The sequence below is a fragment of the Vicia villosa genome, unplaced genomic scaffold, assembly GCF_029867415.1.
Source record: "Vicia villosa cultivar HV-30 ecotype Madison, WI unplaced genomic scaffold, Vvil1.0 ctg.000745F_1_1, whole genome shotgun sequence".
In the NCBI taxonomy this organism is placed as follows: Eukaryota; Viridiplantae; Streptophyta; class Magnoliopsida; order Fabales; family Fabaceae; genus Vicia; species Vicia villosa.
Window position 1 is genome coordinate 693,433 of NW_026705334.1, and position 17,663 is coordinate 711,095.

A 17,663-nucleotide genomic window follows, 5' to 3' on the forward strand; every position below is an offset into this window, starting at 1 on the left:
TTTCACCCACTTGTCCTCAGGGACATCCGTCTTGGGTCGAAAAGTCTTTGGCTTTTCAAACCTCTTCCTGTACTCTCCAGCCCTTCGACCACTGTTTTCCCCTGTATACATAAACTGACGATTCTTGCCTCGACGAGGGTCGAACCTCACTTTGTTTGCAGCATCAACATTGAAAACAGCATCACACCTTGGACATAATCCAACTTGAGAATTTTTGTTGTGACACCTCTCAAGGAATTTCAAAAGGCTCTCCTTTGGTTCAGGATAGACCATGTTCAAGACTTTGCCATCAGTAGCACCATCTTGCTTTCCGCCGAAACCATCAGTAGTTTCGACCATCATCACATCAGCAAGCTCAGTATAGTGAGCCTCTTCGACTTGCAAGGGATCAGTATCAACTTGCATTGATGACTTTGGCTTTTCTCCAAACTGTAACCTTCCTTCCTTCAAAGCTTTCTGCACCAAATCCCTGAAAAGAACACATTGAGAAGTCTTATGACCCAGGAAATTATGAAATTTACAAAATCCTCTTTTTTTTCTTTTGTTCAAGAGGAGGATTCTTAAGTCCTGGGGGTACTATGATTTGCCCATCAGTTACTAACAAATCGAATATCTCATCACATTTTGTTATATCGAATGAATACGTTTTACTAGAAAATTTATCATTTTTACTTTCGATCGGATTTTTATCTTTTGAGGGCTTGAGTAATTTACAAATATATGGTGGTCCCGACTTCAATTCAGCCACATTGACCTCTCCCTCTTCGTATTCACTATCACTATCAGAGTCGAACTCATTTGTAGTAACATAAGCTATCTTTTCTTTCTTATGATATTTACTAACTCTGGCTTTTTCAGCTTTTAGCCTTTCGACCTGGCGTACTCTGTCTGCCAATTGTGCCATATCCCTTAAATGTTGGGTATCTAATTTCTTCCTTATGGAATAATCTAACCCACCTGCAGCCATTTCGACTAACTCATGTTCAGGAATTTGTGTGAAACATCTAGCTTTCAATAACCTGAAACGGTTGAGGTAGTCATCGACCGTTTCTGTACCCTTTCGCCTAACTCCAGCTAATTCTTTCAAACTAATCTTCGACTGTCCCATATAAAACTGTTCATGGAACAATCGTTCTAACTGACTCCATGAAAATACAGATTGTGGAGGTAAGGTCGTGAACCAAGTAAAGGCATTTTTTGTTAAAGAACTTGGGAAATATTTCATCTTTAAATTCTCATTGTTTTCTAATTCTCCAGCCTCTGTTTGGAATCTAGCAATATGTTCGACTGTCGATTCGCCAGTCTCACCAGCAAATTTGGTAAAGTTTGGAATTTTCCAACCCCTAGGTAATTCTGTCTGCCTCACGTACTCTGACAATGGGGAAACAAAATTTGGTCTATGCAAACCTACATTTATTCCATTCTGAACTAAGATTTGTTCGACTACATTCGAGATATTATTGTGTCCAACATTGACATCTTGCTGGATATTTCTAAGAACCTGATCAGCATCTTGATGCCTTTGTACTACTCTAGGGATTTCTTGTTCAATTTGGTCCCCATTTCTAGGAGTTTCAACTACTCTACATTCGACCCTTGTGGAGTCGAACGGTTTGGTTGTGGGGGCGCTCCAAAGAAATCTGCTATTCTGGCCATTTGTCTAGCCAATATTTCATAACTTTGGTTCGTATTGTTTATCATGGGAGTAAAAACTGTTCCCATTTGTTGAGTAAGGGCATTTACCATTTCATGGTTGCTTTCGTCTATTTGTTGTCGGATTGACAACATTGACGTAGTACTCAGAGATGGCAATGTCTGGTTAATATAACCTATGCCCGTAGGTCGACCCCCTAAGTTTGATGTGCTTGTTGCCATCATATTGTCAGAATATGATGAAGGATTCGCGTGTAAACCTTGCATCATAGAAGTGGGCATTCCAAACTGAGGGTTAAAACCTGGTGGAGGTATCATTCCATGAAATGGCGGTCGTAATGGGTTAAACGGTCACCGTACATTCATTGGTGATGATACCAATGTTGCTGCCGTCGATCCACCAATATTTGTTGTTCTAACTGGGGATGAATTTGCGGCATTTTGTGATGTTGTTCCGGTTAGAACAACTCCTTGATTTCCAGAAAGGTCAGAATCATTTGTATTAACTTCAGACATGTTAGTTAATTTTCGACCACTTCTTAGAATCATACATAACTATTGCACTAACAAATATAAAACAAACAGCAATTGACGAGTCCCACTGGGCGTGCCAATTTGTTTACCCAGAAATATGGTAAACAAGCGCTAGTTTCCTTTTTAAAGGTTACTTTTGCGGAATCAACTAGAATATTCCAGGACTAATTGCTTTAATTTGTTTATTACGTGTATCTAGTCTGTATTAAATGCAGCAATAACTTCAAAGTGAAAGTAAATACTGAAATTAAAGGCTTTTAAAATAACTAAAAGCAATAGAAAGCAGTAAATGTGCACTGAAAATGAAATATAACATAAAATGATTGCATAAATTAGACTGGTACGCATACGTACATTCCAAAGTTGCACTCGTCACTCATTTTGCACAGAGATTTGAGTTTACTTGTGTTTTGTAGAAAATGCGGACCCTAAACTGTTCCTATTGAACTTGCTTAAATAGGAAAAATAAAATAACTACTACTAACGGTCGACTGATTATCAGCCAACACGTGTCTTCGACATGCAATATCTTCAACTACGAGCCCTCCACGTGTCCTTTGAGAACTGCCAGAAAACTGCTTAAAACTGCCTCCTTTGACTTCTGATGCTCTCCGACTTCATGGCTATACTTAAACAAAACGTCTAAGTTTTTCCTGTCTGTTCTAGTCGAACCTGTATGGTATATTGACTAATTTTAGTCGAACCTTGGCAATGATGGTTTATTGGTAGTCGAACGTCAGTCTTGACTAAACAAATCTATTTAATCAGACTTTTTGCCTTAGATTCTTTAATAATCTCACCTTTTTTAGAGGTTACTTACCATTATTTAGCAAGTCGAAATCCTAGGGTAACAATATGTCAACAATATATCATCCATTAAACAAACAAAATATTCACATCATACTCATATCATCACATGAAATATCTCATAAGCTCCATCACACAATCAAACAAATCATCATACGAATCATGTTTAAAACATAGCATGTCTTGCACATCTCATCACATATATGCACAATACATCCTTCATCAAATAATAAAATCATGATTCAAAAATAATTGAAGTTACACCTCATTTCATCATCTAAACACATAGGTTATCTTATAAGGTTCATCATGCTCGAAACGGCACTAAAAACAGACATATGGTTTGAAAGTTATGGCCTTTAGAAAATTTGTTAAAAATTTGTATGCTGTGAGTCGACTCACAACTCTTGCAGGTCGACGCATAAAATTTTCCGTCCCCCTCGGGTTTGCGCAGGTCGACCCATGATTCGACTCATGCTGGTCTTTTGGGAATCCATAGGTCGACGCATGAGTTCCATAGGTCGACGCATGTTGCGTTTATACAGAATTTTTCTGCGATTTTTGACATCTTTCCTCTCCCAATCTCAATCTAATCGCACCACAACAGTTCCCACACCAAAATATCATCAATTAACATAACATACTATAATTATAACACATTTTAGAGGTCATCTAACACCAAAACCATTCATCAATTCATCAATTTCATCAATTCAACAAAACAACCTAAATCTCCCAAAACCCCAAAACCTAAACATACAACCCAATTGATCTAAATAATATTCCCATTGAGTATTATCATCTAAAATACGATAAGAGATGCTAATCGGAGAGTCCCCCCTTACCTTAGCAAAAGATCTTGATTAGGCCTCTTCTTCTTGTGTTCCTCTTTCACGTATCAACTCTTCTACTCTTCTGCTCCTCTTTCACATCTATTTTCCTTTTTCCCTCAACTCCTTATTTTTATGAAAATAAATTTTAATTTAGTAAAAGGCCTACTAACATAGCACCCCCTCTTTACTAACACCACACTTGGCCCAATAGCCTATCTCATAATTCTTTCCAAATAATTCCACAAAATACCGAATAATTCTAAAAAATAATTTAAATTCCGATTAAATTAAATTTAGAAAATATGGGGTGCTACAAACGCTACGACTCAAGTTGAAACGAAGATAAAGGTACTCAAAACCAAAGCCGACACTTTGGAAGATCAAGCTACCAGCCTCCATTTCGACTTGAGGGATTTTCATAAACAATTTGGGCATTTCTAATTTATGTGACCATCTGCGCATGGCCTTTTTCTTTTGGTTTGTTTTGTATAACAGTTGTAAACGTTCGACAAATGGTATTTAAAACCATCTTTAATGCAATGTTTCGTTTCTTACTTTCTGCTGGTTTCGATATTCCTCTCTCCAGCTTTACACGACTTTTAACTTATGTTTTTGAAATTGTGACTTCTTGAAGAGGTTTGTACCTTTTTAGGTACTTACCATTTACTCTAAAAATTCGTCGATCTGGGGCTAACTCTTCCAGTTCATAAGCATTATTTGTAAAGACTTGTATTACCTTGAATGGTCCTTCCAAATTAGGTGACCATTTTACCAGTACTCTATCATTTCTATCCATAGGTAATATCACTTTCCAAACTAAATCATCTACAGCGAACACCTTATCTTTTACCTTCTTATTATAAGCCTTAGCCACCCCATCCTTTTGTCTCCTCAGTGAGTCGAGAGCTAACATTCTCTCTTCGTCCAAATCGACAAGTTCATCTGCCATCATATTCCAATAATCTTCAGTTGGTATTTCATGATGTCTTTGTATCCTCACTGACCGAACGTGTATCTCCACCGATAATACAGTGTCATATCCGTACGTAAGTCGAAATGGCGTGGTTCCTGTTGCTTCTTTGGGAGATTTTCTGCATGCCCACAAGGCTTGGTCTAATGACTGGTGCCAATTTTTAGGCTTCTTCCTTACATGCTTCTTAATCAGGCTAATTATCACCTTATTGGTAGCTTCAACCTGGCCATTTGCCTGAGCATAATAAGGTGTCGATGTCAACAATTTGATGCCAACTTCCTGTGCGAACTCTTGCATTTTTCGTCTTGTAAACACTATTCCTTGGTCGGTTGTAATTGTTTCAGGTACTCCGAACCGACATATAATATGATTTTGTATAAAATCAATCACAACCTCTTGGTCGACATTTCTTAAAGCTATAGCTTCAACCCATTTTGTAAAATAATTAATGTCGACCAATATGTATCTTTGCTGTTTCGACGAAACCAGTTTTATTTCTCCAATCACATCTAAAGCCCATCCTCTGAATGGACAAGGTTTGGTAATGGCATGCAGTTCACTTGCAGAGACGTGCTGGATGCCCCAATGCATCTGGCACTCTTGACAGCCTTTGGCGAACTTGATGCAATCTTTCAGTATCGAGGGTCAATATACACCTGAACGCATCAGAATCCACTTCATTTTGTGTCCAGCCTGATGTGCGCCGCAGGCTCCATTGTGCATGTTCGACACGGCTAAATATGCTTCGCTTTCCCCAAGGCATTAAAGCAGTACTCCTTCAGCCGTTTTCTTAAACAATTCGTTTCCAATTAAAACAAAATTGAGAGCCCTATATTTAATCTTTCTATCTGTCGAGCCTGTAGGATTGCGCAAATATTCGACCAATGGCTTACGCCAGTCGCTGTCTTGCCCACTGTCAATAGTTAGAATTTCAAAATTTTCAGTGACCACTGCAACTAATTTTATAATTGACAAATCTTAAGGAGATAACAAGGTTGCTCGAACCTCTCTCCGACCTGAATAGGTTCTCCTTCTTCACGTTTCTTGTATCCCGAGGCTTCTTGAGCTAAGTCGTTAGCCTCTTGATTTTCTCGTCGGGGTATATGTCGAATGCTCGTCAGTTCGAATTGCTTAAGAAACCTATTGACAATTACAAAGTACATGATCAAATTTTCTTTAACGCATTTGTAATCTTTTGAGACTTGTTTAATTACTAATCAGAGTCTCCCATAATTTTGACATTCCTTGCCCCCAATTCCAGCAGCAGTTCTAGTCCAGTTATCAAAGATTCGTATTCTGCTTCATTGTTGGTACATACACCGTCAATTGAATACCTGAACTCTGCTGAAATTCCATTTGGAGAAATTATGACTCCTCATATCGCTGCACCATTCTTATGACTGGAACCATCGAAATATAATTTCCATGGCACTAAGTCGACATAATTTTTAGGCATTGCGACCATGGAATGGTCGACAAGGAAATCTGCTACTACTTGTCCTTTCATTGCTTTTAAAGGCGCGTATGTTAAGGAATATTCTGTTAATGCCAATGCCCATTTACCAATTCGACTGTGCATAATTGGTTTGGATAACATATGCTTAATGATATCAAAATGCGAAGAAACATACACATCAACTGGCTTTATGTATTGCTTTAATTTAATACAAGAGAAATACAAACATAGACATAGTTTTTCTATGTCACTATACCTAGTTTCAGGACCATTTAACATTCAACTAAGATAGTATACAGGTCTTTCGACGCCGTCGTCATTTTCTTGAACTAACATACTTCCTATAGTCGAGTATGAGGCTGCGATGTACAACCTCATGGGCCTATTTCTAACAGGGGGTGCCAGTATAGGAGGCTTAACTAAATACTCTTTGATTTTTTTGAAAGCCTCTTGATGTTATTTCTGCCAAATGAAGTCTTCATTCTTCAGTCGCAGTAGTGGTGAAAACACTTTTGTCTTTCCACTTAAATTGGATATGAACCTTCTTAAGAAGTTTACTTTCCCTAACAAGGACTGTAGTTCCTTTTTGGTCGACGGGGGCTTGGCGTCCATAATGGCTTTGGTCTTGCTTTGTGTCATACCCCAATTTTTGATCCTAAGATCCTATATCATTCATATTTCAATCACTAATCAAGAGCTTCACTTGGAAGTTTTGTTTGTGGTGTTGCACTCACCTCATCAATAAGAGGGACCATCAAGCACCAATGATTGTTTATCTTTTATGCATATTATACTAACCCAAATACCAAAAATATTTCTTTGTTTCTTTGTAGGCTTTTATTTTGTAGGTACCAAGCCAAGACATGCAATAAACAAGGCATTTTTCACATTTTTGACTGATGAAATCGATTTCCCTACTGGGTAAATCGATTTCCCTGCAGCAATCTTCACCAAAATCACATTCTGGACAGCATGAAATCGATTTCCCTCCTGGGTAAATCGATTTCCCTAGTGTATTTTGCGCCAATTTCTCTTCTGGAACAGAGTGAAATCGATTTCACTCCTGGGGAAATCGATTTCCTTAAGGCGAAATTCAAAAAATATAAGGAGGGAAGCTTGACATCATTTTGGCACCTTTTTATTTGATCATTTTACCAATTTTCCACCTCATCAAAATTAACCCCTTCATTAATCCCATTTTAACCTCATTTTACCATTTCTTACCATTTAAATGCCACTTTAATCACCAATTAAACACAAGCTAATTACCCAAATGCAAAAAGACCAAACTACCACTACTCTTGCTCTCACCCTATAAATAGAGCCCACTACTCTTTCATTTCTCAAGCTTTTGAGAGCCAAAAAACCTCTTGCAATTTCTCTCCTCATTCCTACCAAATTCACCAAAGCTCTTCATTCTTTCATAAAGTTTGTGAGTTACATCTTGAACCTCACAAACTTTGAGCTAAACCACCATCCATTTCACTTTTTTTTCTTCAATTGTTGAGAGATCAAGATTTGTGTTGGTGATTCTTGAAGTAGATCCAAGTTTTGTTCAAGATTTGGTAAATTTTCTTCATCCTTTTTGTATATCATGATGTAGATCTTTGTTGCTTGTGTGTGATGCATCTTTGATGCTATATTGGTGCTATTTGATGGTGATTTGATGGAAAATTCGTGCTCCAATTGATGTTTGATCATAAGGTGTTTGTACATTTGTTCAAGTCAAGTTTTATGCCTCTAAATGCTGTTTTTGCTGATTTTTACACTGAGGAAATCGATTTCCTTAAGGCTGAAATCGATTTCCTGCTGAGCGTGACTTGTTTTTTTGAAAACTGCACTATGGAAATCGATTTCCCTCTGCATGAAATCGATTTCCTGCTGGCAGAATGTGGTTTTTTGCCTTTTTTATGCTTGTTTTGGTTTCCTACTTCCTCCACTTCATTAATATCATTGGATCTAGGATGTTGATAGGTTTGAAATGACCTAATCCATAATATTAGATGAATGATATTAATGATAGTGTGAGTTGATTATCTTTTGTGAATTTTATTCTTCTTCCTCCATTTCATTAATATCATTGGATTTAGGATGTTGATAGGTTTGAAATGACCTAATCCATAATATTAGATGAATGATACTAATGTAGTGTGAGTTGATTATCTTTTATGTTTTCATTCTTATTTTCATCTTATCTTTCTTTTGATCGATGAAAGTCTTAACATCTTGAGAATTCTATGGATTCTTGATGAAGACTAGATCAATTTGTTTTCATTCTTAATTTCATCTTATCTTTCTTTTGATCGATGAAAGTCTTAATATCTTGAGAATTCTATGGATTCTTGATAAAGACTAGATCAATTTGTTTCTATTCTTATCTTTTTTTCATCTTATTTCCTCTTGATCGATGAAAGTCTTAATATCTTGAGAATTCTATGGATTCTTGATAAAGGCTAGATCATTTCTTCTTCTCCTTCTTATTTCTTTTGATTGATAATCTTGATACATGGAGAGTTCTCCTACATTTGTCCCGACTCGATAAAAGATCAAACATGGAAGAGAATTGTATGCGGTTGATTTAAGACTTGTGGAGGTTTTTATCGTGTAGTCGCTATGATTTTATCAAGCTTCTGATAAGCCCCATTGACTTTAAATCCGAGTACATCATTCACTCACCATAGATCTTCCTACTAACTTTGATAACATACTTGACAAGTTTCAAGATGGTTATCTTTAACATTTAACAACTAACTTTAATTTCCGCACCTTTACTATACCGCTCTTTATATTACCGCTCTTTATATTACCGCTCTTTATATTACCGCTCTTTATATTTCTCGCTTTATCGCTTTATTTTATCATTTCATCATATTTACTTTCCGCCATTTTCCCTTTGTCCACTTGGACATATGTTTATGCTTCTGTTATTTTTCTTTGTCCACTTGGACCATACTCTACTTTTCTTGCTAAAACACTAATAAATAACCAAAATCTAAAAAATACATAAGGTTCTCTTTGGACTATCGGTTACTATCCCTAGCACTTTGGAGATTCGGACTTATGGACCTAGTACCTCTGGACTCATTCTATTATTATCCTGTGATTGTTCTGTCTGTCTGGCATTGTTCTGTTGTATGTTATGTGTGCAGGTATTTCCTTGAAAGCCCTTGATGGTTAATTCCAAGGCATTGATATAAGGATTTTACCCAAAAACAGCCGTTACTCTGCCCGATTTTCGTCAGAATCTTAATGTGCTTAATGCAAAGTGGTGCTAAGACAATAAGTTCATCTGGATCCCCAAGTGTTAATGTGTTGGTATTCAATATTCCAAAGGATGGGAAAACTACCTTGGCTCTTAATGTCAAGTGTTGGCTTCTTATTTGGTTAGACCGTTTCTTTCCTTAGCTTTTATTTTATGCACTAGGTTAGCCTCTTCATCTCCTCCCACTTCTTAAATTTTCAAAATCTTCTCCCTTTTTCCAAAATATTCTTATGTTTGCAAACCTTTTCAAAACCTTTTTCTTAAAAATATCTTTCGCCCTTAGTGGCTTTTCTTCAAAAGTTTAGACACCGTTAACTGTCGAAACGAGTGGTTATACCCCACGATTTTGAAATTGATTGATAATAACGAGATCTTTTCCGCGTGAGAGAGCTAGTGGCATACTCGTTGATTTTATCCAAGTTGGAGCCCTTCTTTCATTTGCGATGCAAAGAACTCGTTTGTTCTCATGCTCAAGATCAATGGCTGAGTATTTCTCTCTAACGACAACAAAGTGTTTATTCGTTTTTAAAACGTTTTTCCCAAAAAAGCGGAACTACATTAGCTCTTACTTCTCCATTGCACCGAGGAGGTATGTAGGCCCGAAGCTAAACGCTTTGCCGAGCTTATTTTGAAAATAAAACAAACCGTTTTTTAGCACACACACACACACAGATTTTCAAAAAGGTTCCCGTGGAGTACCACGGATATGAGGGGTGCTTTAAACCTTCCCCTCATATAATCAACACCCGAACCTGAGTTCTCTTTCTTGTTTTAAAAATAAAACTTTGGGTTTTTCGTTCTTTTCCCTTTTCCTTTGAAAAAATAAAGCGCGGTGGCGATTTCAAAACGGAATATTGATTCGAGTCAATCCCATGGCTTCGATGTCAGATTTTCCCCGCTACACTTTGGTTGACTTCTATACCCTTTTTATGCACCACAAAACCAAGGAAATCTCCTGTCTGCACATAAAAAGCGCACTTTAATGGATTCATTTTTAATCCATATTGCCTCATCCTTTCAAAGGATTTTCTAAGATGTTTCAAATCTGTCGGTTTAGCAGTTGACTTTATCACAATATCATCGATGTAAATTTGCATAAAGTCTTCGATAAAATCATGGAACATAGAATTCATTACCCTTTGATATATCGCTCCGGCATTTTTCAGGCCGAATGGCATGACCACCCATTCATAGGTTCCTAATGCCACCGGGCAACGAAATGCCGTCTTCGGTACATCCTCATCTGCGATAAAAATTTGGTTATAATCAGCATAACCATCAAGCATACTCAAGTATTCAAAACCAGCGACAGAATTAATTAACATTTCTGCCACAGGCATGGCATACTCATCTTTAGGAGTGGCAGCGTTTAAATCTCTAAAATTAATGCACACTCTTAACTTTTCATTTTTCTTCATGACCGACACAATATTTGCCAACCATTTGACGTACCTTGCAGTTCTTATGAACTTGCCCTTGAGTAGCCTTTCGACTTCCTCCTTTATTTTCAACACTATAGCTGGAGCAAAATGTCGAGGTGTTTGCTTCACTGGTCTCTTTCCAGCTTGTATTGGTAGTTTTAGTTCGACCAACTCCCTGCTCAAACCTGGCATTTCATTATAGTCCCAAGCAAAACAATCTTTAAATTATTTTAACAGTAATATTACCTCTGATTTGAGCTCTTTGTCGATGTTGGCGCTGATATATGTGGGTCGTTTATCCCCTTTTTTGCCTAGGTTGATTTCCTCTAAGGGATCTTGCGGCTGCATTTTGTCGTGCGCCATGGGGTCCTTTTCGAAACCCAAAGGTTCTTCATCATATATGCAATCGAAATGTTGCATATTGACGTTTTCAAACACATCTTTATCTAGTGGCTTTGGCTTAATAGCCAAATTTGCTTTTGAGATTAGAACTCTGTTGGCCTCGTCAGCCATATTTTCTTCAGTCTCTAAAGCCGAATTTATTCTATTTTCAGCAATGTATGCCGAATCTTTTTTAGAGCTTCTAGCTCAAACATTTTCATCATTGTTGTTTCCCCAGCCCGTAGGCGCGGGGTTTGTTAGATATGGATCCTCTAAAGGCTCCACATCCCATATAAAACCATGAGTCTCATGCAGCTTCAAAGAGACAAATGTCTCGCTCAAGTTTGTATAAACCTCTTCTACTGGTTGGCAAGGAGAAATATCTGCTAGCTTCATGTCAGACTGCTTTTGGCCGACATTATTAACATCAGCCATGAAATAGCTTTGATCGGCCTCAATGTTCTCAACAATACCATCTTCCCTCCAGATAATCAAGCGTTGATGCATGGAAGAAGGAACAGTCCCGATCCCATGTAGCCACTCTCTTCCAACTAACAAGTTGTATCTAGGCTTTCCCTTGATGACCATGAAAATTGTAGGTCGAGTTACTAAGCCGACAGTGATATTTACCTGAATTACACCCATAGTGTTCTTGGTATTTCCTTCATAGTCGGATAGGACCACGTTGTGAGACCTGATATCGGTGTCGAACATACCGATTTTCTTTAGAGTATGATATGGCATTATGTTCACACTTGCACCACAATCTACCAGCACTCTGTTGACGGCTATGCCTTCGACCTTAACCCTTATCAGCAAAGGTTTCAAGTGACTTCTCATCGCCATGCCAGGCCGTTCGAAGAAGGCGTCTTAGTTTTCTATAGAACCATTACTCATCACAAAGTAACATGTTGGCTTATGCAAAGCCATCTCTGCAGCATCAACCTCACCGTCTTCAACTTCTGTCGAGATATTGTACTCCTTAGGGAGAATGGATACCACGTTGACCAAGATGTCGAGACTTTCCTCTGAATCAAAGGCAAAATCATCAGTTGCTTCTTCATAATCTTTGGCCATCGGTCCGCCGACAAACTCTTTGACCTTTTGTTTGACCGTAGAGTTGACTTTCACCTCATAGTGCTTTTATTGTATATTTGGCTGTTAGCGGCTTGCCTAGCAGCGGCAGCAGCTTGCCTTTCAGCCTGTTTTTTTCCTTTGGAAACGTCTCCATTGAGTTCGACTCATTGGATTTTTTCCCATGTAATTCTCAAACACATGGCTCCTTTTCTCAGAACGGAACTCCAGTCGGTAGTCCATGGGTGCTTTCCCCTTTGCATCCCTTGCCGCCTCACCAACCTCTGGTGCCCCCATAGTCATTTGGGGCTTGATCCAAGTGCCTTTTGGCGCAACAACAGAAGGTATGTAGCTCTTTGGCTTGACCTGATATGTCTTCCTTAGGTCTCGTCTGTTCCATTGGGTCCTTCCTTTTCCCAGCTGCAACATCTGGAAATTCTCAGCAGCAACCCTGTCGGTTAAAGCACTACATCTAGGGCATAATCCGACTTGAGTATCTTTGCTTTTGCAACGATACAGAAAATCAAGCAAATCTTCATCGCTCCTGGGGTATACATCAGCTAACTTAACTTGAGGACTTTCGCCAGTACTTTCTTCAAGCATATCCTCTAGAAATTCAGTAAGTTCCACCATGTTGATTTCGACAGGCTCAGGAAATAAAGCCTCTTCCTGCCTAAGAGAGTTAGAGTCAATCTTCATTTTTCTTGCAGCAAACTTCAATCGACCCAGCTCCAGCGGTTTCTGAACCAGATCCCTGAAAAGGAAACATTGAGAAGTTGAATGCCCAAGATAATTATGATATTTGCAAAAACCTATTTTTTGTCGTTGTTCTAATGGTGGCAATTTAGCATTCAGAGGTACTAAAATTTGATTATCTTTAACCAATACATTAAAAATATCCTCGCATTTGCTAACATCAAAAGTATAAGTCTTTACAGGAAATTTTGAGTTGTTATCGGCAGAGACATTTTTTCCTCTCGATGGAAACAAATATTTACATTCATAGGTAGGTCCTGGTTTCATTTAAGCCAAGTCAATTTTTGCCTCAGTCGGTGAAATATAGACGGCCTCATATATAGGGTCTGTATCATCATAATCGACATAGGCTACTTTTTCTTTCTTTGCCTTAGCTTTGGTATGCCTAACTTTCTCTAACCGTAAACGCTCAAGGTGTCAGACCCTATCAGCTAATTGTGACATACTCTTAACAAAGGTTGGGTCTATTTTCTTCCTGATGGAATAATCCAGAACCCCCGCAGCCATTTGAACAAGTTCATGTTCGGGCACCTGCGTAAAACATTTTGCCTTTAATGACCTAAACCTGTTCAGGTAGTCGTAAATGGTCTCGGCGAACCTTCTTTTAATATTCGACAATTCGACCAAATTAATTTTCGAATGTCCCTCATAAAATTGCTCGTGGAAAAGCTTTTCCAATTTAGGCCATGAGTCGATAGAATTGGGGGGCAGTGTGGTAAACCACGTGAATGCTGCCTTATTGAGGGATGATGGGAAATGCTTCACTCTTAAGCTTTCATTGTTTGCCATGTCACCCGATTCGGTCAGATATCTGTCTATATGTTCGACCATCGATTCTCCCGTCTCTCCCCAAAATTTGGTATACTTAGGTATTTTCCAGCCTCTAGGGTTTCTGTTTGCCCGATGTACTCAGATAATGGGAAGAATATGTTGGCCTTTGTAATGAAGTATTCATTCCATTTCTAGCCATAATCCTTTCGACAATCATTGTCAAATTGTTTTCCATCATTGTTTCTTCTTGTCGATATTGATCTACGATCAGATCAGCGTCTTGTTGTCGATCTACCAACACTGTTGGTTGGCGTCTTTCCCTTGCCCCACCTAGGTTCGGTTGAAACCTGGGGTTTTGACACTGCACTATTTCATCTTCCGCTAGATCGACTTCTGGTTGTACAAGCGCAATATTTCACCTATTCGTTTGAGGGGCCTGTCGACCAGGAGTGTGAGGTGCCCCTAAGAAATTACACAGGCGAGTCAATTGATCAACCACTTTCCTATTCGACTCTGTGGACTCCTGTATTATAGGATTGAAAACAGTACCCATTTGGTTAGTTAACATGTTGACTAACTCGTGGTTGCTATCGTCCATTTGTTGTCTAAGCACTGCTACGGAAGTATTCGACAACGACACAACTCTATTCTGATTTGTCCTATTCTGTGCACCTGGTGTAGATCCTTGCATAGGCGAACTCACGCTATGTGCATTATTCGATACTAACGTCGGATTCGTCGTCGACTGATACCCAGACATTAAAGAATACGGCATTCCATACATGGGGTCTTCAGTACCAAAACGGGGAATGTTAGGCCTAAATGGTATATTTGTCTTCGTCCTCGCTCCGGGCCCCCCCCCCCCCGGTGGGGGCACAGGGATATCTACTACCTATGGTCCTGTAACCGACGCTGTCGTGGCCCCATTCGTCAGTGGCGGATAAGGTGCCACTTGGGTAAGTACAATGTTTGAAGACTCTAAGGACTGTGAAGGCACTTCATCTATGTTATTTGGGTTAGGAGGATTAGTCATCCTAGATGTGCGCCTCTTGGGTGATTTATTATACTCTTTGGTTTAATTCCCACTCCTAAGTTTCATACACTTTCTTCTTCTAAAAAAAAACTTAGCGCAATAGTCACACTGGGCATGCCATTTTATTTACAGTGGAAATGGGTAAACAACCACTGGTCTTTCCAAAGCCTTAAACTAAGGGTTACTTGCAAGATCGACCAGTTGATCTTAGGACAAGTGCTAAGGTTTTTGAAATTGTACTGGTTCTGTCGATGATATTAGCCTAAGAAACGGTTTTCTAAGACTGAAGAAACAAGTACAACGGCTTTCCACATAATGTATTAGGTTCAACCGACAGGTGACTCGTGACCTGTAATACCCCGTATTAAATTAAGTGCTCTAATGTTATCAGCTGACACTGAGGTTTTATTAATTGGTACATTAGAGATACTTTTGGACATTGAGTTAGTAGTGTAACTTAAGATATTTTCTTATATCTTTTCCTTTTGCTTTTCTTCTTCATTTTCAACAAGAAGAGAAAGATAGAGAGAAGAAGTAGAGAGAAGGAAGAGCAAGAGGAGAAAAGAGGAAAAAGCTTGGATCTTCATCATTTCTCCGCCGAATCGACTCATCTTCGACATCAACGACTCATAATCGAGGTGGGTTCTAGTTAGAAACTTATAGTTTTGATTTATGGGTGAAATCATAAGTTGAGAAATTGGGGTTTTTGGTAAAAATCTTAGGGTTTGACTCAATCTAAGAGATTGATGTTTGTTGTTGCTAATAAATCCTGAGTAGAGACCATATATGTTGTTTTATGCTTTAGTATGAATCTGGAACAGGTTTGAGTATGGAGATGGTTGGATTAAACCATGGGAAAAGCAAGAAAACAGATCTGGAACTTCTGATTTCGCGCGCTTCGCGGCGCGAACGATAGGTGGCGGCGCGAACCATGCAGAAGGATTATGGGGTTTGGTTCTGTTAACAGTACGCGGCGCGTACAAGGCTTCGCGGCGCGAACACTGCGAGTTTTCTGTGAGGTTTTCCACTGCCTGAGGTTGGCGCCGCAAACAACAGTTAGCGGCGCGAACTGAAGCCTTTTCTTAGCAAATTTTCGTTGAATGAGATAAAACTGTTTCGATCATAACTTTTGAACCATAACTCTGTTTTAATCACCGTTCGAAGTGGTAAGAAGCTAGAAGCGTGTACTTTCTAGTAGTGTAGGTTTTGGGATCGAAAGAAGAATTATTTAATCGGGAATTGGGAAAAATAGTTGATTTCTCAAGTTGTTTTATCGTTCGGAATTATGTGAACGGTATACTTTTAGCACATTGATTAATTGCTATATAGTTGTGATAACTTGCCATTTATTTACAGGGAAATGATGAAAATTGTTGGTTGCCTTTGGTGTAACCTAGTATATTGTATTTGTTTGGGTGAATCCTATTGCAGGAGGATTGGTATACTTCATCGTATACAGATATGTATCAAGAGGTTCGAATAACTACATGGGTTATACGAATAAGAGATTAAGTGAGGAAAACTAGGATTTGTTAGGTTATGTAGCTTAACAAAGAGTACCTAGGATGAACATTATGTGGAACATACGTGTATTTAGAATCTTATGAGGAAAGGCTAACAAGCCTAGTGATTTGCGTGAGCGATCACCAATGTATGAAGGGCTAACAGGCCTAGTGGTTTGCGTGAGCGATCACCATCGTATGATGTACTAATCAGAACCATTGTTTTTGTTTATTTCTTTTCTTTTGAATGCTAATAGGCATTCCATGTGCAGAGAGGCACTAATAATCTTGGCAGGTTTGATTCCCGCTTTTGTGTACGAATGGAACCTAAGGGTAGAGACTTGTGATGGTGTACGGGCCATGTGAAGTGACGATTCATGGGGGAAGGCTCATGAATCCGAATCCATTTCGTATGTCAAGATTTCCCAAAGGATCCATGACTCGTGCCACCTCCTAGACGTAGAAGGGGACGGGAATAGAGGGATACCTTGGAAACGGTTTTCCGATTAGTAATATTGTGTTTGAGTTGTTGAACTCTATGTATGATTCCATATAATGTTAGTGTGTGAACTCAAGGTCTAGTTCCCTTTATGACTTGAGACTTATAGGCTAGAACCTTGTAAAGCCGAGAGGATCCATAGGATAGGGAACTCACTGAGATTTTGTATCTCACCCCATTATATATTGATTTCAGGTACTACAGGTTCCGCGAAGGGTAAGGAGAAAGCAGTTTGATTTCCTTATTCCTTATGCTTCTTTTGGTTATGGCGAAGCTTCCGTTGTGGAGTTCTTTTGAGATCATTGTTTGATCTAGTTCTTAGTATTTTCATTTTGAACATCTTGTATGTATTATGCCATTGTGTAGAATATTTGTACTAGGGCATTAATATGTATAATGTGTTGACTAGGAACTTATTGGTATTTCAGTACCAAATACTTGGATTCATATATAATTATATGCTTTGATGTATGTTTTTATATATGGGTGTTACAGTTGGTATCAGAGCAGGTCGTATCCTCGACCTAGCCATGAGATATTATAAGTGCTTCTTCTGTCCAAGATGTGTTGTGTTCCCATGAATTTTGTTGTGTTATGACTATGGTATTGAGCCTGATCAACTTAATCCCATTTTGATGACCTCCAGGAACATGGCGGACGGACGCAGGACTCGTGGTCGACCCCCCACACGGCCTCCACAAGTGAATC

The 17,663-nt window shown here is 38.8% G+C and overlaps 1 pseudogene; it reads right to left on the bottom strand.

The window, feature by feature from the left end:
• Positions 1 to 354: 354 nt before the first annotated feature.
• LOC131630863 (uncharacterized) lies at positions 355 to 1,761 on the bottom strand (annotated as a pseudogene).
• Between the last annotated feature and the right edge of the window lie 15,902 nt (positions 1,762 to 17,663).